The following is a 26637-nucleotide window of genomic DNA, read 5'->3' on the forward strand; positions in this document are numbered from 1 at the left end:
TCTATGTCATTTATTATTCTGGGGGGGGAGGGGTTAAGAGCCATGAAATTCAGAAGAAATTTCATCTAAAACTCCACAAGTTCAAAAAATGAAAATATAAAGAAATTCCCAAAGGTGGCATGCCATCAGTAGCAGAAAGCAATGATTTTTCTTTTTTTTTCTCATTTTTCCATAGAGTATGGCTACCATTTAATCAAGCCAAGCAAATATGTCTTAGGATATGTACTTTGGAGATGTATGTAAAGTAAGAATGTGAAAATATTACTATACTTAGTGCTCACAAACTGCTAGTATATTTTGGTGCTTGTGTTCAAAAAAATATTTTAAATTTCCAAACACTATAATTTGGTATTTTGTGTTCCATCAGCAAGAAGACAGTACAATAGCTGGGATAAAAACCCAGAATTGCAGAATTTTGCAGTTGAAAGAGATCTTAAACTTTAACTATTCAAACCCATAGCCAAAAGTAATCCCCATTAAAATCTCCACACGCATAATCATTTAGTCCTTATTTGAAGGCATTAAATGAGAGGTAACACATGCTTCTTGAAGCAGCACATTTCATTCATTTAACATTAATTGTTACTAAGTTTTTTCTTGACACCAAAAGTTCTTTCTTTGCAATTTGCATTCATTGTTTTGAGTCTGTCCTTTGGGACCAAATAGAAGAAGTCTAATTCCTTTTCCATGTGATAAAATTTTAAATACTCAAAGCTGCTATGTGTTTGCAGAGTCTTCTCTTTGGGCTAAACAGCCTCACCTAGATCCTTTAACTGCTTCTCAGATTACATGGAATCACTTCAAAATTCTGGTTGTCCTCTGTTAAAGATTCTCTGGTTGATTAATGTCCTTCCAATATTATGATACCAAACAAAAAATAATACTTTATACATGGTCTTGTCAAGACAAAGTAGAAAGATATCATTACTTCCTTATCTCTAGAAGTTATGTTTTTAATACAGACCAAATCACATCATATAATTGGGCTATCATTTCAGTATTGACTTTTGTTGAGCTCAAAATCCACTAAAGCCTGTACATCACTTCTAGTTATACTGCTAACCATGCCTTTTCTATCTTGTACTTCAGAGGTCAATTCAGAAAAGTAAGATTTTAAAATTATTCCTATTAAATTTCATTGCATTAGAATTTAGCTGAATCTTTATCCTAATGAAGATCTTATTAGATTCTCCCTCTACCATCTATGTTAGTGCTCTTTCCCATTATTTTTTTCATTTGAAAATTTACTCTATTCAGATTGCTCAATTAAGGACTTTTTACTTTCATTATACAAATACAAATTCTAGAGATAGCAAAGAGAATTTGAAAGTAAACAAAGATCAGGAGTAGGAGGACAATTGAATGAGATAGTGTAGAGTTGACCTGATGAAAAAGTAGTGTCCTATCTCTGAAATACTTGACTCTCTTATTGGACAAGGTACAATGGATATAGATATGAAGTATAAATCCAGCATGGATATAGATAAATACCTGTCACTTTCTTATCTAAGGATTGCCTTTAACTTGGGATCAGGAGTAGAAGAGACATAAAGGGAAAAGTCCTGCTCCATCAGCAGTCTTGGCATAAACAACCACATTTAGCAAACGATAGTTTAAGTATAGCAATTTAGCTAATTGAAAGGTTCCTACAGCAAATAATCTGCTTCATGCTTACTTCTGATACTTCAAGCCTCAAAGCAACAAAAGTAGCTGAGCCAGCAGGTGAAAAATATTTAGGCCATGTCTCTATATCGACAGCTCTGGGGTTTCAGATGGGAAGAGAATGGTAAAGATAATTATTCTCCTAGACTGGTGCCTATCTAAATGTACCAGTTGGTATCCAGAGATGAATATATTATAAGTATTGTGTATAATAATAGATATCCAGAAATGAATGTATCAAAAGTGTTTATATATATATATGTATATATAATGTTCATCTCTAGATACTAATCATATACACATGTGTGTATATTATCCATATGACTATTGATAATAAAAGGAAATCATAATATTTTAAATTTCAATAATACTGAATGTTTTATGAAGTGATTTTACCTGCATTATTTAATTTAATTTGATCCTTGTAAGAACTGTGTGAGATAAATAAGGTAGTTATTATCCCCAACTTACATATGAATAAACTAAGGCCAAGAGATCTTAAACAAAATCTTTTTTTTAATTCACAAAGTAGTTGCTTTCTCTCCCTCCCACCTTTTACCCCACCCCCACTGGAAAAAGAAAATCATTGTAAGAAATATGCATATTCAAGTAAAACAAATTCCAACATTGGCCATATAAAAAATTATATGAAGAAATGTATCTAATATCACATAGCAAATGGATACAGCAGCTAGGTGGTACAGAGCATAAAGTGCCAGGCCTAAAGTCAGGAAAAATTATTTTCCTGACTTCAGATCTGGCTTCAGACAGTCACTAGCTGCAGGACCCTGGGCAAGTCACTTAACCCTGTTTCCCTAAGTTCCTCATCTGTAAGATGATCTGGAAAAAGAAAAGGAAAACCCTCCAATATCTTTGGCAAGAAAACTCCAAATGGGGTCATAGTCAGACATGAGTGAAATGCATGGCAGAGTTTGACTAGCAAATAAGGTCATCTGACCCACAGGGGAAAAAGATATTTTGCTCTACCATGATGCCTCTAAGTCATAGATATCTTTGCCCCTCTACCCCGAGGAGAAAAAAAAAAAAGAAGAAAAAACTTAATGATTTTTTTTTTGTTTTTGCTTAAAATATAATCAAAGAAAATATTCTCAGATTTATAATAAAAAATTACTTTTAGAAAAATCAAAACATTCAGAAAATGGGTCTTGGATTCACATTATTAGATTTAATATATTGTTAATGGACTCCATTTTTGCAGAGCACTGTCTAGATATTAGTAATCCAGAGAATGATGCCATACAGTCTGCAGCTCATAGTTGTAGAGGAGGTAAAAATAGCTACAAATAACTTAAATACAAATCAGCATGAAAAAATAAGTTCAGAGGAGAAATGCTATAAGAAATTGGAGTTAAGAGTAATCACTTCATCTTCAGAGTAGAGAGCTCAGACTAAATATGGAGGATATGATCCCTGAGTCAGAGTTTTAAGGAAGCAGAGGAATTCAAGAGATGTTCTTTCATTGAACATGGCAGGGCTCTACTCTGTGCTCTGACGCTATTAATTAAAAAAAAAGGTAAATTAAAACCAAATTCTGGAGGGTCTTGAATACCAAGGTCAGTAGTCCATTTGTCTTTTGGTGTTGGGAAACTAGTGAAGTTGTTTAAGTAAATTAGCAACATGATTAAAACCATGCATTAGAATGGTTACTCAGTCAGTGATTTAAGCAGTGGTATCAAACTCAAAAAAAATGGGAATCATGAAATTGGCCTGGCATGTTGACTTAGAAAATCACATATTGGGGCGGCCAGGTAGCACAGCAAGTAAGAGCACTGGCTCCAGTGTTGGGATGACCTGGAGATCGAATCCCAGGCTCAGACACTCAGCACTACACCCAGAAATAACTGGCTTTGTAACCTTGAGCAAGTTACTTAACCCCGATTGCTTAAAAAAAAAAAAAATCACATATTAACATTATCTATGTTTTTCTTTTTTAATTTTGTTAAATATGTTGCAATTACATTTAAATGTTGTTCCCAACATGGGAATGTTGTGGTTGCAATGTGGCCTGTGTCTGAGTGACATATCTGATGTAAAAATAAACAAACCACTCTTTTTTCCTCCATCTTAGAGCTGTGGAGGCCTGCTGGAAACAGGGCTTCTAGAACAGCAAAATGTCTGGAAGACTGTGGTCCAAGGCCATTTTTGCTGGCTACAAGAGAGGTCTACAAAACCAGGGGGAACATACGGCTCTTCTGAAAATTGAAGGCGTCTATGCGCGTGATGAAACTGAATTCTATTTGGGAAAGAGATGTGCTTATGTATACAAAGCCAAAAACAACACAGTAACTCCTGGTGGGAAACCAAACAGAACAAGAGTTATCTGGGGGAAAGTTACTCGGGCCCATGGTAATAGTGGAATGGTTGGAGCCAAGTTCAGGAGCAATCTTCCTGCCAAGGCCATTGGACACAGGATCTAGTGATGCTCTATCCCTCAAGGATCTAGAATGAAAACTGATTAAATAAAATTACACATTTAGTGAAAAAAAATAAACAAACTACAAAAACAAAGAAAAAACAATTGAATGGGGAGACAAATAAAATTTAAAAAGTTGTTTAGTATTGTCTAATAAAACAGTACTCTTATATAAAATGGTGGAAGTTACCTTAAATCTCAATTTATTTTATAATGCATAGCTAAGTACATGTCAAGTAATCCAGAGGCTTGCATTTTGTTTTGATTAGTCATCCCTGGAAAATGATTAAGAGGGCTTTAAACTAAAAATATATAGGAGGATGTAACTAAGACTGAATTCAAAGGAATGCTATTGTCCTATAAGAATAAAGAATGTAAGGAACACTGAAGGACAGAATGATGTCATTCACTGCCTGGACTTTCTCCAGATTACTTCTTTTTATTGCTTTTCATATTGCCTGATGCCCTCCTCTCCTTCAGGGTGACTCATTCCCCAGGACTGCCATTTTAGGAAAGACCTCAGTCATACTTCACCTCACTTACTCCTATAGCCTCTTCTTTCTCATCATCTATCACATGATCCTGACTTGGGTAGACCACCCTCCTCCTCATTTTCCAGTTCTCTTTTCTATGTGGCCTCCTCATTAAGTTCGTTGAGGGCAGAGACTTTCTTGCTTGTTTGCATTTGTATTCACAATGTTTAGTTCAGTGTAATCACATAGAGATTAATAATGCTCTATCATCTCTCTATCTGTCTATCACCAATGTCTTGTAATGAATGATAAGAAAAAAAAATTCTTTTTGACCTGTGTTGGCTATAAAAAGGTCAAGTAAAGCTTAGGTTTATTGCTTGTTATAAATGAGACAACAATGAGAGACGGTGAACAGAATGCAGAAATATTCAACTCCTTTTTGTTTCTGTTTTCTCTACCAACAGCAATCCTGATTTAGTAAGATAGAACTAGTATTTAAGTAATTAAAGCCCAATACACATAAGCAGATGATGAGTGGACTTGGCTAATATCAGTGATTTCTAGGCTTTAGGCAAGATAAACCATGTGAAAAGGAACTGGAAGAACTTGGAAGCTGTGATTTCTGAACTATTTTCAGTAAACGTTAAAAAATCAGGAATGATGGAGGGGATGCAAAGACAGGAGATGGGCAAATGCTAAAGAGAATATATACACATATATACATATGTGTATGTATTCATACATATGCATATATGTATGTATACAGATATTACATATGTATATATAAATGTATGCGTGCATATGGATTTTGAGCACCCAGAAAAGAAAATACCAATGAATATGAACTATCATGAGTTCATAAAAATGATTGACAAAAAAAATTCAAACTTAAACTTGAGATATATAGTGTTTTGAACAAGGGGAGTCAAATCTCCTCACTGGTATCTACCCTTATTAGACAACATGTGGAATATTGTATAAAGGTCTAGGTACTACAATTTTGAAAGGAGGTTGACAAGATGGAGAATGTCAAGAGGAGGGAGAAATTGAATATTGTAGACAGTGACATTAAGTGGATCCCTTCAAAGATCTTTGGGTTCTTTAACTCAATAAAATAATTAGGGAACATTTAATAGACATGTACAAGGATTTGAAGTGTTACTGTGTAAAAGAGGGATATAAATTACCCAGGAAGTAAGAAGTAGAAGTAATGAGGGTGGCTAGCTAGGGCAGTGAATAGAGCACTGGCCCAAGAGTCAGGATTTCAAATCCGGAGTTCAAACCCTTCCTCAGACACTCAACACAAAAATACTGGTCATGTGACCTTGGGCAAGTCACTTAACCCCAGTTGCCCTCTAAAAAGCCAAAAAAAAAAAGAAGTAGAAGTAATGTTTGAAAGGTATAGATATAGTCTCAGTATAAGGAAAATATGTTAACTATTTGCAAAGTAGAATGAACTTTCTTGCAGTGAAAGTTCTTACAGTGCAACCTTCATAAAGGGTTTGGATGACTATTTTCCAGGGATGTTGTGAAGAGGATTTCTGCACAGATGTGTATGACATGTATACTAGATGGTCCCTCAAGATGACTTCCTTTGCTAAACTGACAGTTCAAAGAATAGTATAAATTTTATACAGTTCAGCAACTCATTTGAAAAAGTTCTAGTATATTTGTCAAGATGGAAAAATGTTAGGTGAGGTGTGTTTGAAAGAAGTTATGTGACAGCAAGCAAAAATGGCACATTAGTGAATCCTTGTCAACCCAAAGGAAGGTTTCAAATGGAGTTGTGTGAAGGAGTTGTCTGGTAGAATTGCCAATTTTGCTTAACATTTTTTGATTAGTATGTTGGTAACTCAAACATTATAGATGGCATACCTATCAAATTTTTGAATAACAGGAAACGGCAAGGAATAGCATATTCAGATATCAGAATTAGTTCAAATCTAATAAATTTGAGTCCAATTACACAGGAATGAATTGGCAGAAATGTGACTAGACAACGATGAATTTGTAAAAATCTTGGCATTTCTAGTGGGTTGCAAGCTCATTAGGTTTCAAGAATGTAATATATCAAAAAAAAATACTAGAGCAATCTTTCTCTTCTTTCTTTGTTCACTTCTTTTTCTCCTCCTCCTCCTCCTTCTTTAATTTTGACCTGTTCCATTTCTGACCTATGCTAGTTTGTTCTTCCTTTGGCAATTTTGTGTCTCCATAGCTCAAAGGCTCACATACTGATTCCAGTTTTAAACCACAGCAACTCAAAACTCCCATGCTCAAGTGATTAACTGTCTCAGCCCTTCGAGTAGCTGAAGTTACCAGCATTTATACAATGGCCCAACTAGTGTATTTTTAGGCTGCGTATTCCTGTATGTGGAGCTTTGGCAGTGACTTATTGTGATCCAATCTATGAGCTTCAAAGATTGATTGCACCACAATTGGTCCCTGCCCAAGCTCCACTTAATGGCTGTATTTTGGGCCCTCCAGGGTTTGAGTGAATGTCAGTGGTAATTTTATTTTTGGAACAGCAACCCTGAGGGTCTTCCCCTCCCAGCTTGATTTTTTTTTTCTTTTTCTAATTAAAGGAGCCATCCTTTGACTCACTTCTTAAAGAGGCCTGTTCACTGAATGAGCATTTCCTTATTTTAAGTGAGTACATGAAAAGGCCTTAGCTTAAAAGGGTCAAGGTCCCCATTGCATCCTGTGTCATCTCCATTCATCCTGAAGAATATCTCTTTACTGGATCCAGATGGCTCAGGAAGAGAAAGTGAGGCTGGTGCCCTTCCACAACCTTCTCTCACTCAAATCAAAGTCAATTACAATTTGCGACATCATTTCCCTGATGCCATGATCCTCTTTGATAAGGAAAGACAAACACAATTCCTGTATATTGTTTAGAAATCATGGGATTATTATTCCTCTGTATTCTTTCATAGTTCAGGACCATATGAAGTACAATATATAATCTTGGAGGTCTAAATTTAGGAAAAATGCTAAACTAGTGTGGATTCAGAGGAAGGTAACTTACATAGATAAGGAGTTGCAATCATCTCAAGAGTATAGTTATGGTAGAGGGAATAATACTTAGAAGGAACATCAAGTTATCTTCAAACATTTCAAAGTTACTTTACAAAAGTGGGATTAAACTTATTTTGCTTGACCCAAGAGAACACAAGTAGGATCAATGGGTAGCAATTGAAGAGAGACAGATTTTGGGTTAATGAGAGAAAACCTTAATTAATAATGAGGGATGTTGAAGCTAAGAATGGTCTGGCTCAAAAAGAAGTGAATTGCCTATCACTGAAATTCTAATTAGAGATTAGATGGCAACTTTTCTAGGTGTAGCTCTCACTGCCTCTCTATTCTTTGTTTTAATGTTACATTATTGTAATAGGAGGAGTATCAGTTCATTGTGGTTGTCAGTACCCTGTGATTTGCATGGTTGACAAAAGGGATAATTCCAAAGTAGACACATCCTGTACTTTGGAAGAAAAATGGTAGCAGAGAGTGTGAGTAACTTTTTATGTTCTTGTCTAAACCCACTCGCTTATCAGTAATTGTTTTGGCTCTTGACAGTAGCACCTGAGATGTTTCAAGGAATCAAAGGTGAGGTACAAAATAGGGCAAAGCTTTGCATATACAGAACTTAACCTGTGTTTCTTGTCTATCATTGTTCCTGTCCAGGATGAGTTTGGATTTATGGCAGGGCTAGGCAGATTACATTAGACTGTATGAAAAAAAAATAGGTATTAGGCTGCATTTTAGCCCTCCAAGTCTACTTGACCCAGGTCTACTATCAATCAGCAATAGGGAACACACTCATTCTGGTAATCTGATTTCCACCTTCTTCCACGATCCTCTTGGTCTTTTTTGTTGGGAAATTTTATTGAATTTGAAACTGAGATTTTATATTTTGTTCATATGTGATCATTTACCCAGAACGGTTATAGCCCATATTGTCCAAAATTCCTACTTTACCTGGTTCTTTGTATGGGTTTGTATTACTTCTTTTGGATCAAAACTCAGGTACCAGGGACAGCAAAAACAAATCTTATTCTTGCCTTCTTGGGAGACCAGGGAGACTTCTGGGTAGGAGACATACATTATCTCTTTCCTGTCCAACAAACAATGGGGTTTTAGTAAGGTTATCAGGAAATGTCCCAGGCTTGTAAGATTGTAAGAGTTTGCAGCCACTGATTAGTGGCTTCAGACTATGCTAATTTGGCTATCTGAAAATGTGCCTTAACATTTCCCTAAACTTTGTTATCAAGGAGAGAAAATCAGAGAATGACACAAATGTTTTCTTGTTGATGAAGGTTTCAAAACATTTGAAAATTGAGCCAGAAGGCTAGTTTTTGCTTTTAATTTTGGTTTGCTCCTGATTTAAAATTCAACACTAAGAAATTTTGACTTTACGAAACAGAAATATGAGCTGATAAGGTCAAGAGAAATAAGAGAAGGTAGAAAAAGAGTCAATGTATTGTGGTAGTTCATGCCTTGCATTTTGTATGATAAAAAAAGCAATTTTTCTTAGTCTGAAAATGTATATTAGAATAATATACTTTAGCAAAGAAAATTCTGAATTAATGTTCTGCTTTTATGAGAGGAAAAAATCAAAAGGTTGTTTCCCCAAAGTCACATATAGAATGTATAATATCCTACCAATTTAAGGATGCATTTTCAAAAACAAAAAAAAGAGGTTTTAGAAAAAGAAGAGGCTTAAAATATGTTTATGTAAATCTGTATCTGCTTAAAAGGTCAAGATAAGACTTCATTAATTCTTTAAAAAGTTCATCATAGGCTTTTATTTAGCTTTTCCCCTGAAAATGAACTCTGGCATCTCGGTTCCAAATTGTTCTAAACTACAAATGATTTTCTTTTTAATATTCCTTTGAGTTAGCTTGATATTGTGGGTTACATTGACCACTGAGAAGAGAACAAAAAGAAAGAAAATGAATATAGTTATAGCTATCTGGATCATTTAATATTAAAATGGCATATTAAATAAATTGCACTTGTGGTGTTGGTTCACTTCACATATCATATATTACCCATTAAAGGATTTTTATTATAATTATATATGGTAATTATCTCAAAATAAACCATAGATTTCCATGATTTTCTAGGTATTCACATTTCCATGAAGTCAGGTCCACAAAAGATGAAATAAAGGTGCTTTTACTGGGGACAGGGTAAGTCATAGGTGGGAGTGGGTAGGGGCAATTTTGGGCAGTGCATATAGCCTTTATGGAAAATGTGAGTATCAGAGTGAATTTTTTGGAATTATATTACCTATATCAACTGTCTTCAAAGCTCAAAGTAATAAGGTAATTGCAAATTCTCTACATCTCATCTACTTTAGAGATTGTGTTGGGGGAAAGGGGGTATTTCTGGAGAAAGGAAGTTGTTTAAGGAAAGGGAGATGATCCCCAAAGCAAATTTTAATGGGCAATTACACAAATGAAAAATTGAGATGAGTCATTTACATTGTTACAACATTGTTTCCTATTCCCAGTTGGCCAGTACATCTTAGATTCACAAGTGCATAAGATGGCATCTGGCTATGATTAAACCTGATATCAGTTGGAAAGAGGAATTAGTACTAATATTTTGTGGAGTGTTGCTAATGCGTTAATTATTTGCTCCCATTGTTATTCCTCTGAGAATCTGAGAAATGGTGGCCAACATAATATAATTAGAGTAATGGGGACATCACTTAGCATATTTTAAAAATGTGCCAGATAATGTCACTAAAATAAGTTCTTTGCCATTTAGTGTCTGTGATTTCAGCAATAACAAGATTTCAGTTCTGCAAGTCATATACCTTGAAGTTCACAAGCATTCCTCTCTCTCTCATCTATTTGGCTTATTGCCAGCAGGGAACCCACAGTCATTACAGGTATTTATTTTAATATAGTTCTCTTGTCTACTCACTTTTTTTTGTAATCAGATGATTCTATTTTCACAAAGATGAAAAGATGAATGTAGCATGTTCGTGTTTCTGTAAAATCTTGTTCTTCAGCAATAATTTTGAAATCAGAAAGATTTTTTAACTAGGAAAATAGAGAAAAAAATATCTTACCTAAAATAGATTCATAAGAATTCTCTGTCTTATACATATATAGAATAATTTTAATAGGAATGACTATTTTAATTGTCATTGATTCTCATATATTTACAATTATCTTTTTTTTAAATTATGGTATGCAATATAAACCTCTGTAAACATGCAACAGCAGAGTCACACTTTGAAAAATCATGACATGTATCTTTCAGATATTTAGAATTTTTACATATTTATTAGTATATCCAATGCTATTTCAAATAATATATTTCATATATATTTGAAATATGCATATTATATTTCAAATGATATATATTTCATATATACATTTCAAATATATACATTTGTATATTTCAAATAATAGCACGAGAAATAATCTAAAGACTGATTTTATAAAGTAAGATTCCAAATAACATATTTTCTGTTTCTCTTTTTTGTCTGGCTAACTGATGTCATTTTTATTGTAACTAATTTATGCGTTTAGAAATTGTAATTAATGTTCAAGATGCAAAAGCTGCTTTAATCATATGAAAGATGACATTCTTATCCATGACTTTGGCTGAAATAGCCTCCCAAGATTGCTACATTTCAATAAGAGAAACTTGTATTTAATAAGATTAAAAAATACCCTCCCTCAAAATGTATTGTGTAAAATAGTTTATTTGTATGATACTGATTTATAGATTTGACTGGAGAGAAAAGCCTCTGCATTCTTTCCTTTGGGTTTTTCAATGATTCCATCCCCCCACCCCCAAAAGGCTATCCCATTTTTTATTTCCTTTTAAAGCCTGTTCTAAATATATAGATATATAGATAAACACACACACATAAAACCAGATTGCCTTTTAAACATTCTCCCTCATTGCAAAATTCTGCATCAGAGTGTGGGGGTAGGGGAAGGATGAGAGTGTCCTATCACTGGTGGTAATAGTTATTCCATTTGTTTGGGGGCAAGATTTTTAGTCATTTAGTAGTTCAGTGGAATCTAGGTCAGTGAGGGCCTTCACATGAAGCCCAAGAGGATGGCTTCATGTCTGACTAGTAAATGTAAGACAGTTGATCACTTTAAAAGTTTCTATCTAATGTTTTTAAGGCAAGAAGATGTTGTCTCTGTCGGGCCTGATCTGAATCCTGAGCATGCCCATTGCTAAGGGGGAAATTATTGCTTCATTTCTATAGAGAATAATTGCTAAAAAGCCTTTGCAGTTACTTTATTGCATGAAATGGTATGTTTTATAGCAGATAATAGCTTTTTTTTAGGTAATTTAGTATTTGTCTCTATTGCAGCAACAAAGAGTCACAAAGCATTTTGCAGCATTCTGGCACCTGCACAAAGCTGAGGCTTATGAATATGCTAATGAGTCTGCAACCAGAACTGGCATCGGTTCAGTACTTGCACACAATTAGTGTTCGTTCAGGCAACCATCGGTACTGTGATACCAAATTTAGGAAGCAATATTTAAATTAATGAGTGCAATGTAGAATCTTTTTTTAAAATAACCTTTTTTTTTCCCTTTCCTTACATTCTACAACTATTTGGTTTAAAGAAATTTTTCTCACTTTAAGTTATTTTTACAGTAAAATATCTGGGAAACTTGATAGAGATGTAAAACCCTTCTTTTGTTACCACCACGTTTCATCTCATCCCAAGCAAGAACATGTTTACTAGCTGTGTAAATAACATCTAGAATGTTCTGTCTTCTTTGTCCCAGAAAACCTGCTAGCCAGAAATCATATCCCCAAGGACACAGAGGAAAAAAAAATGTATTACTCTATCTAACATTTGGTCACATCACCTTCCAGTCTTGAAGGAAGTTTTGATTGAAAACTTGAACCATCTCCAGATTACATTATGGCTTCCAATGGCTGTGGGGTTTCTGCTTCACAAATAAACAATCCTTGCAGTGGCAATGGTTGTAAAATCTTCTAAGTTATGGCTCACTTTTGGAAGGCTCTCCCATACTTAAAGGCATATAAATATTCACAAGAGTACTACACTGTGGTGTGATTCCCATTAAAAGACTGAGTTTAAAGATGTCTCAGGAACAGCTTAAAAAATGCCTGCCTGAAGCCAAGTCATTTTATTCAGATAGCTTGTCTTTTACTGTCTGGTATGTTGTCACTGAACTCTGCTGATAACAGTTTTGTGAACTTAGTTTTTCTTTTTTCCATTTTTGTGTTAAGGAAATTAGTTATTCTATTCAGAAACCCAATTTATGTTTTTCTAATCTATCTTTGAAAATATCACTATTCCCTCCATAGAAAGCAATAAATATAGCAACCACTCTAGTATCATTGCCAAGAAAACCCTAAATGGGATCATGGAGAGTCAGGTATAACTAAAACGACTAAACAACAAACAGAAAGACATAGTTTCCTTTGAAAGTATGTAGTAATATCAGTTCGCGATGAAAGGCTTCCCTGGGTTGGCTCTGGGTTTATATTGAAACCTCTGAGGTTGTTAGGCTGTTATTTGGGCATTCTAAAGGAAGCCACTGACATCATGGAGTGGCCAAATGTGAATCCTAGGATTCTAGTCCCCTTGAGTCTACTGAGCAAACTGTAACAGTTGTCCTTTAATGTATGTGACAAGTGTCCCTCAGCTCCATGGGCTGTGCTGTGTTCCCAGAAAAAAGGGAGTCTGAGAAAAAGGTTCATATGTTTATTGTACTACACATTAGAAATAGCTTGACTCTTCTTTGTAACCTCACTATGTATGTGGAGAGAAAAACACATAATATTTCTTTTAAGCATATACCAATCACAGAGGCAAGGAAATGAAAGAGATGAACTTGCTAGCATGGGAAAGAGCCTTACCTCATTAATTTCTTTGACATTATCATTATTTAGTCAAACTAAGTACTTGGAAGTGAAGAGGTGATTTAAACTAAGGATAATATGTGCATAACAAATATGCATCTATGTTTTTTTTTGTATGCTTGGAATCTTCACATTTGCAACTGTTTATTTTCATGTAATGATGTAATAAAAGGAGCCATTTGCACTTGACAAGGCTCAAATCCATGGATTCATAAAAACTAGATTTTTTTTGGACAAACTATTTTCCTTAACCCACTGGAGAAAGTAATGCAAAGAACTACAATATCTTGTCACAGAAAAGACCACAAGAAGCATGGTCTATGGGGTCACAAAAAAGATGGACATTATTGAATGATTAAATAACATGAACACACATTCAAATGTGTATTTTTAACAAATAAAATGCATTTTGGTGAGGAAGGTCCTATAAGGTGCTAGGGGTATAAGGAAATACCTCATGTAGGAAGTGATATTAGAAACTTAAAGGAAACTAGAAATTCTGAGAGGTTGAGGGAAGGCAGAAGTATATTTTAGGCCCAAGGTAGAACCTTTACATGGCACAGATATGGGAAATAAATGTCATGGGTAAGTCAAAAGAAGGCCAATTTCTGTATAGTTTTTAGAGTTCAGAAGGGGAAATAATGTATAATAAGGAATGTATAATAATATATAAAAAGGAAAATTGGGGCCATGCTTAAGAAACTTAAATGACAAACATGAAAATTAGTAAATGATCCTAGAGATAATAGAGAGCCAGTGAAATTTACTAAGCAAGAAAGTAATATCATAAGACTTGTACTTTAGAAGTAATTATATTGGCAAATATGTGAAGGATGCAATGGAGAGTGGTGGGACTTAAGTCAGTAAGACCAATTAAAAAGTTATTATAAGAGTCAACACATGTTCAGAAGAGTCTGAACCAGAGATTTCCAAAGTGGGCTATACTGGAATGATCCAGAAGAGTGGAAATAGTTTTGGGTGCAATTGGAGGGCAATGAATAAAAATAAAGGCGTGATAGAAATATGAGGAAAGAAAATAAGAAAATTTTGAAAAAAATTTGATAAAACATTCATACATGTTTAATCTGTAGTATAACAGAGTTAAAGGCATACTGATTACATTATTTTCCAAATAAACACATAAAATGCAAGTTATAACTGATCGTTGGTCAAGTATGATTGATTGGTCTTACCAATTGGTAGAATGTGTCACACATTGTCAGAAAGTCCAGCATGCATTGGCACAAGATGTGTATGCAATGACTTGTTTATAATATGATACTTTGCAGTTATGTGACACAATATTAAGTCATCAAAATATCAGTGTAGGAAGAAAACCCCACAAATTTATAATAAAATTTTAAATTTAAGATGCATCATTTAAAAATATGTATATATTTTTTGAAATGATGCCCATTTCCCAAAAAATAAAGGTTTAAAGAAAGTACATTTCCAGGGGAGTATTGAGTGATTTTCTTTTTGAAAAGAGGGCAGCAGGTCAAATAAGTTTGGGAACCTCTGAATTAAAGTGATGTCTAAGTGAGTAAGCAGGATGTATGTGAGAAATTTTGTAGAGGTAAAATTTACTAGATTTTTAAGTGTTATATGTTTAGAATGAAGCAGAATTGGGGTGATTAAAGTTTTCAGCCTTATAGAAGGAGTATACACAGTGTAGAGACATGATGAAGTTCCATTGCCAATTAGAAAATGACAAGGTGGCTATCCTGGCCACCCTCCTTAAGTGAAGAATCTGAGAGAACCTCTCCTTTTCTGTCCACCTCCCATCCTCTCCAATCAAAGGGAAAGAGGGACCTCAGAGACAGAAGGGTAATGATGACACATTTTCTCTTTGGAAATGATAACTTATGGGGGCTGACAAAATTACTAAGACAGTGTAGAGATAAAAGAAAAAGGCCCAGGATAGAGTCTTAACTTAAATCTCTAGTTAAGTCTTGATATATCAATGATTCAGTGAAGGAGAATGAGAAGGAGTGACAAGACCAAGAGAGGACAGTGTCTTGAAAACTCAAAGAAGAGAGTATATTTAAGATAAAAGGATACTTAGTGTCAAATATTACAGAGTGACTTAAAAAATAAAAAGTGAAGATCCAGGAAATGGCCATTATTAATTGGCAATTGAGACATAACTAATGACTTTAGAGAGTGATGTTTTTAGTTGATGGATAAGGGGAGAAGCTAGATTTCAAGAAATTGAGAGACATAAATGAGAAGAAAAGTGGAGGCAATGAAAGTAAACAACTTTTCTTAGGAATTTAGTAGAGAAGAGGAATTAAAATGGAGAGCAATATATTTCTTTCTTTTTGGAGGGGAAATTGGAGTTAAATGACTTGCCCAAGGTCACATGGCTAGTTTCTTTGTGTTAAGTGTCTGAGGCCAGATTTGAACTCAGGTCCTCCTGACTCCAGGGACGATGCACTATTCACTATGCCACCTAGCTGCCCCCTGAAGAACAATATCTTGAAAGGATAGTGGAGAAAATTGAAGGTATTATAAGTATGTGAGGGACAAGAACATATTTTTATGGAAATCCAGTCAAAAAAGATTGAAGAGAAGAAAAGAAGGAAGAGAGAGGTGGAGTTATACAAGTACAAGGGCTCTCTTTGATGGAGAAAAATATTTTTTTTAAAACAGATATTGGAGTAAAGGAGGAGAAAATGAGGGATGATGGCACAGAATTATGATATTTAGAAAAATACAGAAGAGGTAGCTCACAACAAATGCCATCCCCTCCTTAGTAAAGTATTAAGTGATATCCTCTGATGAGATAATAGAGGGGATAGTGTTGGAAGCTTTAGGATATAAAAAAAGCTTGAAATAGCTGCTATGAAGAATGAGACAAGGAGTCAATTAGTGAGGACTAAAATATTTGCCATTCTTTGAGGACCCACATGAGAATAGATAATGTAAATTGGTAGAAGATACATTCAGTAAGGGTATGACTCTTCCTCTAGTACTCTCCAGCAACAACATTGAGTAGAGGCAGCATAAGGTAAAAGCAATTCAGAGTTGGGGTTTGGCAAAATGTGAAGAATGATAAGACAGGGGATTAGAGACTAGAGACTAGAGGACAGTGTAGCATTGAATTGACTAACTAAACAGAAAAGACTAAAAAGGGAGAAATAGGGGCAGCTAGGTGGTACAGTGAATAGAGAACTGGCTCTGGAGTCAGGAGGACCTGAGTTCAAATCTCACCTCAGACACTTAACACAAAATAGCTCTGTGACTTTGTGAAAGTCACTTAACCCCAAATGCCCTACCTTCCCCCCTCCAAAAAAAAGGTGGAGAAATGTGAAGCTATAACAGGAGTGATAACCATGGAGATTACTAAAAGATAGAGGGACTAAAAGTCACAATGGGGACAAAAATAGTTTTCAAAAGAACAAGGTATAGGAAGAGACAAAATGATAGGTCGTTATGGTCAGATAGAGACATTTTAGAATATTTAATCATAGAAGTAGAATACAATTGTGAGAATAAAGCTGTGATCATTGTGTGGCTGAAATAGAATGAAGAAGTAGGTCTTGAGAGTTGAAGATAATTATAAATTTGGAGTCCAAGTGTTCTGGAGAACAACAAATATGGTAAAGACAAATACAAGGTGGAGGCTAGAGGGGAAGACTGAGGGTTAAATGCTAAATTCCTTAAGAAAGAAGGAAAAATTATATGGGGGGAAAATAGGTAACCCCAGCTAGGATCTGTACATTACAACAAAAACAACATATATATGTAAGTGTATCTATGTCTATGTCTTTTTCTACGTCTATGTCTATGTCTACATCTATGTCTATGTCTGTTTTAGTGTCTGTATCTGTATATATATTATACAGACACATACATATATATTGCTTATTATGTACTAGACTGTGCTAATTGTTTTGCAATTATTATCTCATTTGATTTTCACATATACAGACAAACATAAGCAGGTACTATCATTATATTCATTTTAAACATGAGGAAACTAAAGAAAACAGAGGTTAAATCAGTTTCCCAGGTTCATGCAACTGATGTCCGAGTCCAGGTTTGAACTCAGTTCTTTGTAACTCCAGGCCTTGGCTCTATCCACAACATCAACTAGCTGCTTCTTGGTGCTAAGTATCTGGATTTATATCTAAATGTTAAGAGGGATAATGACATGGAGAATAATGACAGTCTCCAGAGGAGGGTGACATGTAGAGTGATTGAATGAAATGAAGATGAACACATGAATAAACCAAAGTTAATCATAATATATGATAATATGAGCTCTGTGAGACATTTGACAGTATCTCTACTAGACTAAAAATTCCATAATGAACCATGTTTTTATCTAATTTTTATATCTTCCCCTACGCCTTGAATAGAGAGTTCATCACATAGTAGGTGCCTCATCGATAACATATGGACTATTTGATCAACAGAAGGAATGACAAGATATTGGTTATCTAAGTACAAGATGAGGAAGATATAGTTGGGCATTCTAAGACACTTGAAGCGCAGTATCAAACAACAGTGTGGCAAGGTAGCTAAAAAACCTAATTTAATCTTAAACTACATCAACACAAGTAAAATATTTAAAACAAAGGAGGTTATACTTTTGGCGGTTTAGAGCATATCCAGGCTATTTTACCAGTTCTCGACACTGTATTTTCAGGAGGGCAATGGCAAGCTGGAGGGTATCTAGAAGAGGGTGACTAAGAAGAGAGGGGATTTCAAACCATGGCATAGGAAACTAATTGAAGCAACTGAAGATATTTAGTAAAATTAGACTTAGGAATTGTAAGGACAGTGATATTTTCCTAGTCATGTTTCTTATCACACACACACACACACACACACACACACACACACACACGGTGCCTAGTCTATTACTTTACTTAACATAGGCAAAGTTTTTGTAGAATGAAAGGGAAGAAAATGAAAAAAGGCAACTAAAGTGACTGTCCCTTGGAAACCTGATTCAAGGGATGATGATGAAATAGTAAGACCAGGAAAGATGGAACAGAAGACTAATTAAACATGATTATTTTAAAAAATGCATGGGATGGCTAGGTGGCTGAGTGAAGAGAGCACTGGCCCTGGAGTCAGAAGGACAATCCTGCCTCAGACATTTAATAGTTATTAGCCATGTGACCTTGGGCAAGTCACTTAACCCCAATTGTTCTGCCTTCCCCCTCTGAAAAGCAAAAAAAAAAAAAAGGAAGAAAAAAAAGAAAGGATAATGAAAAAGGAAACAATATAAAGAAAGAATATAAGATACTTGTTTTTTGAGGACTAGGGCATATTTCCAGAGAAGAACATGTTCCTTTGACTAACTCTAGATTTATATAATTTAATTTTATCTCTAAACTTTTTGTTTAAAGGATACTAAAGAGGAAAAGTTACTTATATGATCCATCATGTGGAAACAAAATAGGGATATACCTCAGAAATAGCAGGAAAAAGATGTGTAACAAAATAAAACAGCTTTACAGAAAACCTGATTGGCCTTTAGTCCCTTTGGACTATTTAAGTATATAATAAGCAATTTAAACCTGAAAACATTTATTTTTATATTTAATGGTTAAAGCTTTCCTCTCTACACACAAAGTTGTTGAGATATTAATATATAAACTTACCCTTATGCTACAATGGCAAAGATTTATCGTAACTTTCAGCATGAGGAGAGTTTACCATATACAGGAGAAATAAAAACAAAGATAACGTAAAAGATAACTTGATATGGAGAAAGTCAACCTTAATAAAAAAAATGAGCATTCCTTACCCCCTATAAATGAGGCAGGTAGTTTGTATCAACCTGAAACTTCTGAGATGAGCTTTCAGGGAATTAAAAATGATAGATCAGAAACATTAATAGCTTCCATTTTATATAACACTTTGTTTTAAAAAAACTTTCAGATGCCATGAGATTTAAAGTTGCAGGAGCCTTTGGGGGTCATCTATTCAAAGCCAGTCATTTCATAGAGCAGCAAACTAAGTATTAATAACAATGAGCAATTCATTTAATGATACACACCTTAGTTTAACTCTAATTTGAGTGTTCTTTCAATAATACCAAACTACTCATAACAAGGCTTTGAGGCAGACAATAGAAACATTATTATCTCCCCTTTATTGGTGAGGAAACTGAGGCTCAGAGCATTTAACTGACTTACCCATAGCTAATAAGCTACTTTGTGTTGGAGACTAGAGATAGAAATTTAGTTCTTTGAAGCTCAAATCTATGGTTATTCTAGTATAACTGTTATATAGTTAATATATCTAGTTAATCTTTAGTTGGTAGTATATGTCTAACAATATTAATTCACAGAATCATAGTGTTAGAAATAGGAATGCCTAGGAATTTCTTCCCTTTCAGCATGGCACAGTGGATAGATTACTGGTTTGGGATCCAGGATACCATGGAATCAGATTACACCTCTGATATAGGTCATGTTATCTTAAACAAGTCATATAACCTCTCAGTGCCTCAGATAACTCTCTGAGATTATAACTTGAAGTTATTTAATTATTTTGGTAGATGAATTTTTCCTTACCTAGAGTTCCCTCCTTCAATTCATAGGCATACCAACATTCATATAATAAATGGAAAATTAAGATGAAGAGAAACTAAGGAAGTCACTTGCCTTAGACCACACAGCTAGATAATTCTTGCTCTATTGTATTCTTTCTGTCTTGGATTTTAAAACAATTACTTAGAAAATTTGAGTCACTTTATTGTGGTTACAGAAAATAACATAAGAATTCTGTCATATGGGAAATAATATTAGTGTCTGATTCCAAAACAGGGAAATTTCTACTTTACAAATAAAGGATGAGGACTTGTGTCCCCACCCTTACTTCCCACATCCCAGGGGTATGTTGGTCAGACAATTCAATTAACATCAACAGACATTAAGTTCAAACCTACCAGAAGGACTCAGGCATATTAGGTTAATGGAATAAAAAGCAGTTTCAGCAACAGATTTCTCAAACCAACCTTCTTCATTCCTTCTTCTCTCACCTTCAATTCAAATAAATTCAATCAGTAAATATGTGAAGGTTCCAGGCAAATAATAAATCAGAAGTGAATAAGTTTATTGCAATGATTGAACCTGAAAAGAACTAGGCCAAGGTCATAAAAGATGTGGACAAGAAAAGTCGGATACTGATGATATGGAGAAGCAAGCAGCTTTCCTCCATAGGATCAAATATAGCAACTTTATCCCCACAACGGAAATATCTTCTGTGTGACTGTTCACATGCTTAGGAGGCCACTGCATATTATCAGTGCCAACACAACTACTTGTTGTGGCTCATCACAGGCTGGTCGGGGGGACTGAAGCTCAACTGATCATTCATTGATACAGAGTAAATACTAGGAAGCAGGAAGGCAAACTGCTTTTGTTTTTTGTTTTTCTTTTTCCTGGAGAGAAAGAGAAATAATAAAATATTCCTTGACACAAATATTTAAGTTATAAAACTTCGACATCCTATTTCAAGCTGATGAAAGTTGGTCAGAAGCAATTAAATAATACTGAAAAAGGGATGTGCTAGTTTTTCAGTAGTGGTTTATATAATCTAAAATCTGTGTGTATTCATTTAATTGTATAATTAACTTCATTCAGTCTCAGTTATAGTTATTAATTGAGGTAAACTTGATGGAATAGCAGTGGTGGGAATCACTTATACAGTGGATGTGTTGAACAGGTGCTTAGTCCCTACTGGCTTACCATTTCAAGTATGCTAGATAATTAGATAAATTTTTGTTGTTTATTGTTTTTTCAAAGTTAGTAAAACCCTGAGTGTGAGATAGGTCGTACTTAACCTACATAGCCATTGGGCCACAGAAGGGCCTGACCTATTTTTCTAGATTCTAGAATATCATCATAAAGACAATAATCTCTACATTTAAAAGAAAAATATGATATAAAACCCCTTATGGGTACAGCATACTACCCTGTATGTTTAGAATATGCAAAGGTATCAGAACCAGCAATATTAAAACTGCAATGTTAGTTGTCTCATATTGCTTCTACATTAACCCAGACAATTAAAGACATGTCTCAAGAAATGCTAAACAATTTGTTAATTAAAATCACAGATAAGAAAGCATAAACATTTTTTAAATGTGAATATCTACAGAAATCAGTATCATATTTTTCTAATGTAATTAAAACATTTAGGTATCTATTCAAGTTTGCTAAAGCAAATGAATTTATTTTGATTGTGTAAAAAGTTTCAAACTTTGCATTAGAAGAATCATATTTCTATGAAAAGTTTTTTTAAAATTAGGTTTTACATTCCTAATAATGGGCCACTTTGATAGAATTTTAAGAGCATTCTATATATTAATAATTTTCTAAACTTATCAGGTCTTATTTTTTCTCTTGTCTTGTCCCTTTATCCTTTTTTTAGTGTGTGGTTTGGAGCCATATGTACATTAACAAAATGTAGGTTTACACAAGAGAAGCAAATCACAAAAATTGCTCATGGGCTCCCACTTAGGGATGAAATTCTAGAAGAGAATCCTCACTTTTTCTTACTTAAACTTAATGAAAAGGAAAAATAGTGAAAAATAAAACACCTTTAACTAAACATTTCAACTAAAATAGTCTTTTTAATGACAAATTCTTTTTCAATTAAATTGTTATGTGAGCGAAGGTTATAAACAAACTCTTCTCTTTCCAGGGTAATTATTATATAATGTTAAGTGGAGTTTTAAAAAATCCTTTCCTCTCAAAAAATTCTCTAAAGTAGTATATTTGTATCAGTTACTTTTAGGGAAATGATTATAATTCAGAATAAAAAAATTCATATAATAAATGTTCTTTTTTCATATATTTTCTCTCCCTACCCCCACCTTCCAATTTTTGTAATTTCAATTTTTTAATGAACAAAATTCTACCTTGTCTCCCTCTCATGTACATGCCTCCACAATTGATAAAAGAGAAGAAAAAGATGACTTCCTATAAACATATATAGCTTAGGAAAACAAATCCACATTGGTCATGTCCAAAAACTTGTGGCTCAATCTATAATTCATCAGTAACTTCTCTATTGTTGTTGTTGTTAGTCCTTCGTGTTCAAAGAGGACCAATGACATCACAGATGATGTCTTAATCTGCCCATGAATTATATTTAAGTGAGGCAGATCTAAGATGAAATCATCAGTCTCACCCTCTCTCCCAGAGTAATTGAAGCTTAGTGGCAGGACAAAAGTCAAGATGACTGGCATTGACCTGGGATGCAGTAGATGACTTTGTCAAACTTTAAATTCTCCACAACACGTACTTTAGCTGTGTTCATGGCTGTTGAAATGCTTTTTCCCCCATCTCACCAGGGAAAATCTTAATGTGCTTGGCATAGACACCCCCCTAACTCACCAATCGATTTGAGGCCTGTTGGTTATCTGGTTTAGCCCATCCACACTTGGGTGTGGCCACTGTGCATGATAAGAGTTTCTTGGAGCCACAGGTAAAAGTTGGGTGAGTGTAGCAGCAAGCACCCTGGCATCCCCAGGGTGGCTTCCAACACAGGTTCTTGGATCTGCTTTGATAAAGGAAAGCAACTCAAAATGGTTTAACAAGCTTACTTTAATCAATCAAACATATATCCTTTACCTAGTTCAGGGGGAAAAGGTCAGCACACCAAACTTCAAAGTATACAGACAGAAGTTACAAGAAAACAGAAAAACATATGAAGTAGACAGGCCTCTAAACTGTCCAACCATTACATCCATATCTAATCACAGTTACCAGACAGGGAAGCATCAACATCTGGTTTTTCAAAGCCAGGGGGCTCTCAACAATGGCTGCCCAGAGTCTCATCTGGTCAAATTATACAACACTTCTCAAAGAGAGGCCCAAAGCAAAGCTTCACATCAGGGCTTATATAGCCTTCTCCTGGTTCAGAGAATGTAACAGCTTTCTTGACCCACTGCCCAATCACAAAGTATTTCCTGAGAAACAAGCCTTCCACCACAGGCTCCAGGTGCAATTAAGGCTAGGGACAGGGAAGATCTTAAAATTTTACATTCCTGTAACAATGAGCAGCCCTGAAAAGGGTTTTGTAAGCTGTCACATCAAACATGCTAGTCCTCCCAGTACAACTCATACACTCATCTATCACGTGATAGGCCCCAGGTTTCATCACGAGTCCTTTGAAATGTTGGTTGGACATTGTGTTAATCAGATTTTCTAAGAATTTCAAAATTAATTGTCTTTCTAATATTGTCACCATACTAATAGTTCTCTAGGTTCTGCTCACCTCCTTCTGCATCAATTCATACAAGTCTTCCCAGATTTCTCCAACACTTTTTCCATCATTTCTTACAGCACAAAAATGTTAAGTAATATTTAAATACCATAACTAATTCAATCATTCCTCAATTGGTGTAAACTTATTCAGTTTTGAATTCTTTGCCAGCTCCAAAAAAATTCCTTTGTAATATTTTTAGGCATCCCTATTTATAGTTTGTTTTACTTGAGGCTATTCCTTCTATTCTACCCTAACTTTTATCCTTTTCTCTTCTTTTTCTTATCCCTCCTTTTTATTTGTTGAGTGAAATATGATATTGTACCCAGTTGTGTACTTATGTTTTCTCTCCTTTGACCAGATCAGATGAAAGAGAAGTTCATATTTCAACCACTCTACCATCCCTTTCTCCATGGTTATTTAGCATTCTTTTTGTACTTCAAATATGTGAGACAATTTTGCTCAACCTTCCTCTGCCCCTCACAATGTATTCCTCTTCCTATTTTTTTACACTCTTAAGATGAGCAAAATAAAAAAAAATTAAAACTCTTAGTCCTCTGTCTAATTAGACTATATGACAATGTGTTTCAGAGGGAATGAGTGTGTCATCTCTCCATATTAAAATTTAAATAGTTTATCTTGGTTTGTACTTTATGATTACATATATATATATATATACACAAATATATTTGTGTTTCTCTTGACTCATATTTGAACTTTAAAGTTTCTATTCAGATCTATTCTTTTGAGCTTGAATAATTGGAAGTCTTTACATTATTAAAGATATAATCGTCCTACTACCCCCACTCCCCACTTCCCTTCTCCCTGTAGGATTATACTCAGTTTTGCTGGGTAAGTTATTCTTGTTTGCAGGCCTACATCCTTTGCCTTCTAGATGATCATATCTCAGGCTTTCTACTCCTTTATATACATGGCTAATAACTTGTGTGTGATCTTGACTGTGGCACATAGTCTGTGGCTATATTTTTTTCTTTTACATGGAACCTCTGGATTTTGGCTGTAATATTCCTGAATGTTCATTTTGGGGTTTCATTAACTTCAGTTTGGTACATTCTAATAATCAGAGTTTTATTTGTTTTGTTTTGTTTTTTTCTTAGGTGAAGTTTTGTGCCTCTTGTGCCAAATTGTTTTTCCCATTCCAATTTGTTCTTCCTTAACTCTCACTTATTTATTTTTCTAATTATTTATCTGTCTACTTATTTTGGAGGCAATTGGGGTTAAGTAACTTGCCCAGGATCACATAGCTAGTAAGTGTCTGAGAACAAATTTGAATTCAGGTCCTTCTGACTCAGGGCATATGTTTTATGCACTGCACCACCTACCTGCCTCCAACTGTCATTTATTTTTCTATTTTTTTTTCATCTAGTGCTTTCATTTCAATTATTAAAAAAAAACAAAACAGAAAAACAAAACTCTTTTTCTTTAAAATCTGGCTTCATCTCTTAAATGACTTTTAATTGGGCATGATAACATATAAGTATAATAAGTGTATTAATTCACTATTCTGATTGCCTTTCTCTGGATCTCTCACTTATCAATGGACCTTCCTGAACAGTGGTGCTAAGAACAGAATTTAACAGCCCAGAAGTATTCTGAATAATGTACAGTGCTAGGGGACTCTCACCTATTCATTCTTAGAAGTTGCCTTTTAATGAAGCCTCAAATCTCACTATCTTTTTTAGCTGCTATAAATCAATGCTGACTCATACTGAGTTTGTAGCCCTTTGAAATTCCAAAATCATTTGATCATAGATTTAGAACTGTAAGAGGAGGTCATCTAATCCAATTGATTACCTTTAAACATAAGAAAAAGAGGAACAAAGAGATTAAGTGATTTGAACAGGGTCATAAAGATTATAAATGGTAGAGACTACATTTAATCCCAGATTCTCTTTGTTAATATCTGTTGTTCTTTCTCTACTGTACCAGGATGCCTCAATTACTAAAAAAACTTCGGTTTAAAAATATCTTCATATTTTGTACTTGGGAAGTCAATATTTGAACCAAACTATAGACCTAACAAATCAGCTTATATTTACATTGAATTTATATTCAATTTCACTTTATTACATTTATAATGTAATAAATTATAATATTATATAAATATTATATAATATTATATAAAAAATATAATGTAATAATATCCATATGGGTCAAGATATTTCTTGGATTTTTCTAAAACATCAACTGTGTTAGCTATCTCTTACAGTTTTCTGTCACATGCAAATATAATGAATATGCCTTTATCCAAGTCATTGATCAAAATCTTAAGCAACTCAGGGCTAAGCACAGATTCCTGGGGCACCACATTGTTGACTTCTGTGCTGACAAATCACTTGAATATATATTTTTTCATTATCACCTCTTCATTAGCTATTTAGGCTCCTGTCATTTCTAATTCAAAGGTCATTATCTTTGCCATATAATTCAGAAGCATATCTCTTCTCTAAATCTAATTTGTTTTTAGTTCTTTGTGCCTCCAAATTGGTTTCTTCATGAAACTTTCATTTCTCCTTTTTATTAAAGGTTGTTTTGATGTGTTTTGGTTTTGGTTTTTTGTTTTCTCCATTTTGGCTTCAAAATTTCATTCTTGATAGTTCCCATTTTCCCTGAGCTCTCTTTCCTCATAAAATTTTAGTTCAGTGAATTCTACTTAAGTTTTCTCTAAATCGGTGGAAATCTCTTCTCCCAAAATCTATTTGCATATCAGAATTTGCATAGCTTTTTTTTCTCCCTCCTTCAACACAGATTCTAAGTAATGATCATGTTTCTTCAAGTTTTCTATGGAGTTCCAACTCAACAAGCAATTCTTCTCTGCTGCAAAGACACATATGCATTTTGGAATTTTTCCTTGTTGACTTCTTCACCTTTTAAATGGTGAAATTATCATTAAGATTAAGTTACCAATATTGCACTTTGGACAGAAAGAA

General features: G+C 34.3%; 1 long non-coding RNA gene and 1 pseudogene across 1 annotated transcript; one reads left to right on the forward strand and one right to left on the reverse strand.

The window, feature by feature from the left end:
* Positions 1-4187, forward strand: part of LOC138142713 (large ribosomal subunit protein eL33 pseudogene) — a 263679-nt pseudogene extending 259492 nt beyond the window's left edge.
* Positions 4188-8247: 4060 nt separating this feature from the next.
* Positions 8248-22951, reverse strand: LOC138142714 (uncharacterized). Its single transcript, XR_011163523.1, has 4 exons — positions 22816-22951; positions 20361-20453; positions 10501-10619; positions 8248-8680 (listed from the first exon to the last, which is right to left on the reverse strand). It is a non-coding gene; the product is annotated as an uncharacterized lncRNA (long non-coding RNA).
* Between the last annotated feature and the right edge of the window lie 3686 nt (positions 22952-26637).

Source organism: Petaurus breviceps, unplaced genomic scaffold (assembly GCF_028583685.1).
Source record: "Petaurus breviceps papuanus isolate PSGF00001 unplaced genomic scaffold, PetGlider_PUasm1.0 90602, whole genome shotgun sequence".
NCBI lineage: Eukaryota > Metazoa > Chordata > Mammalia > Diprotodontia > Petauridae > Petaurus > Petaurus breviceps.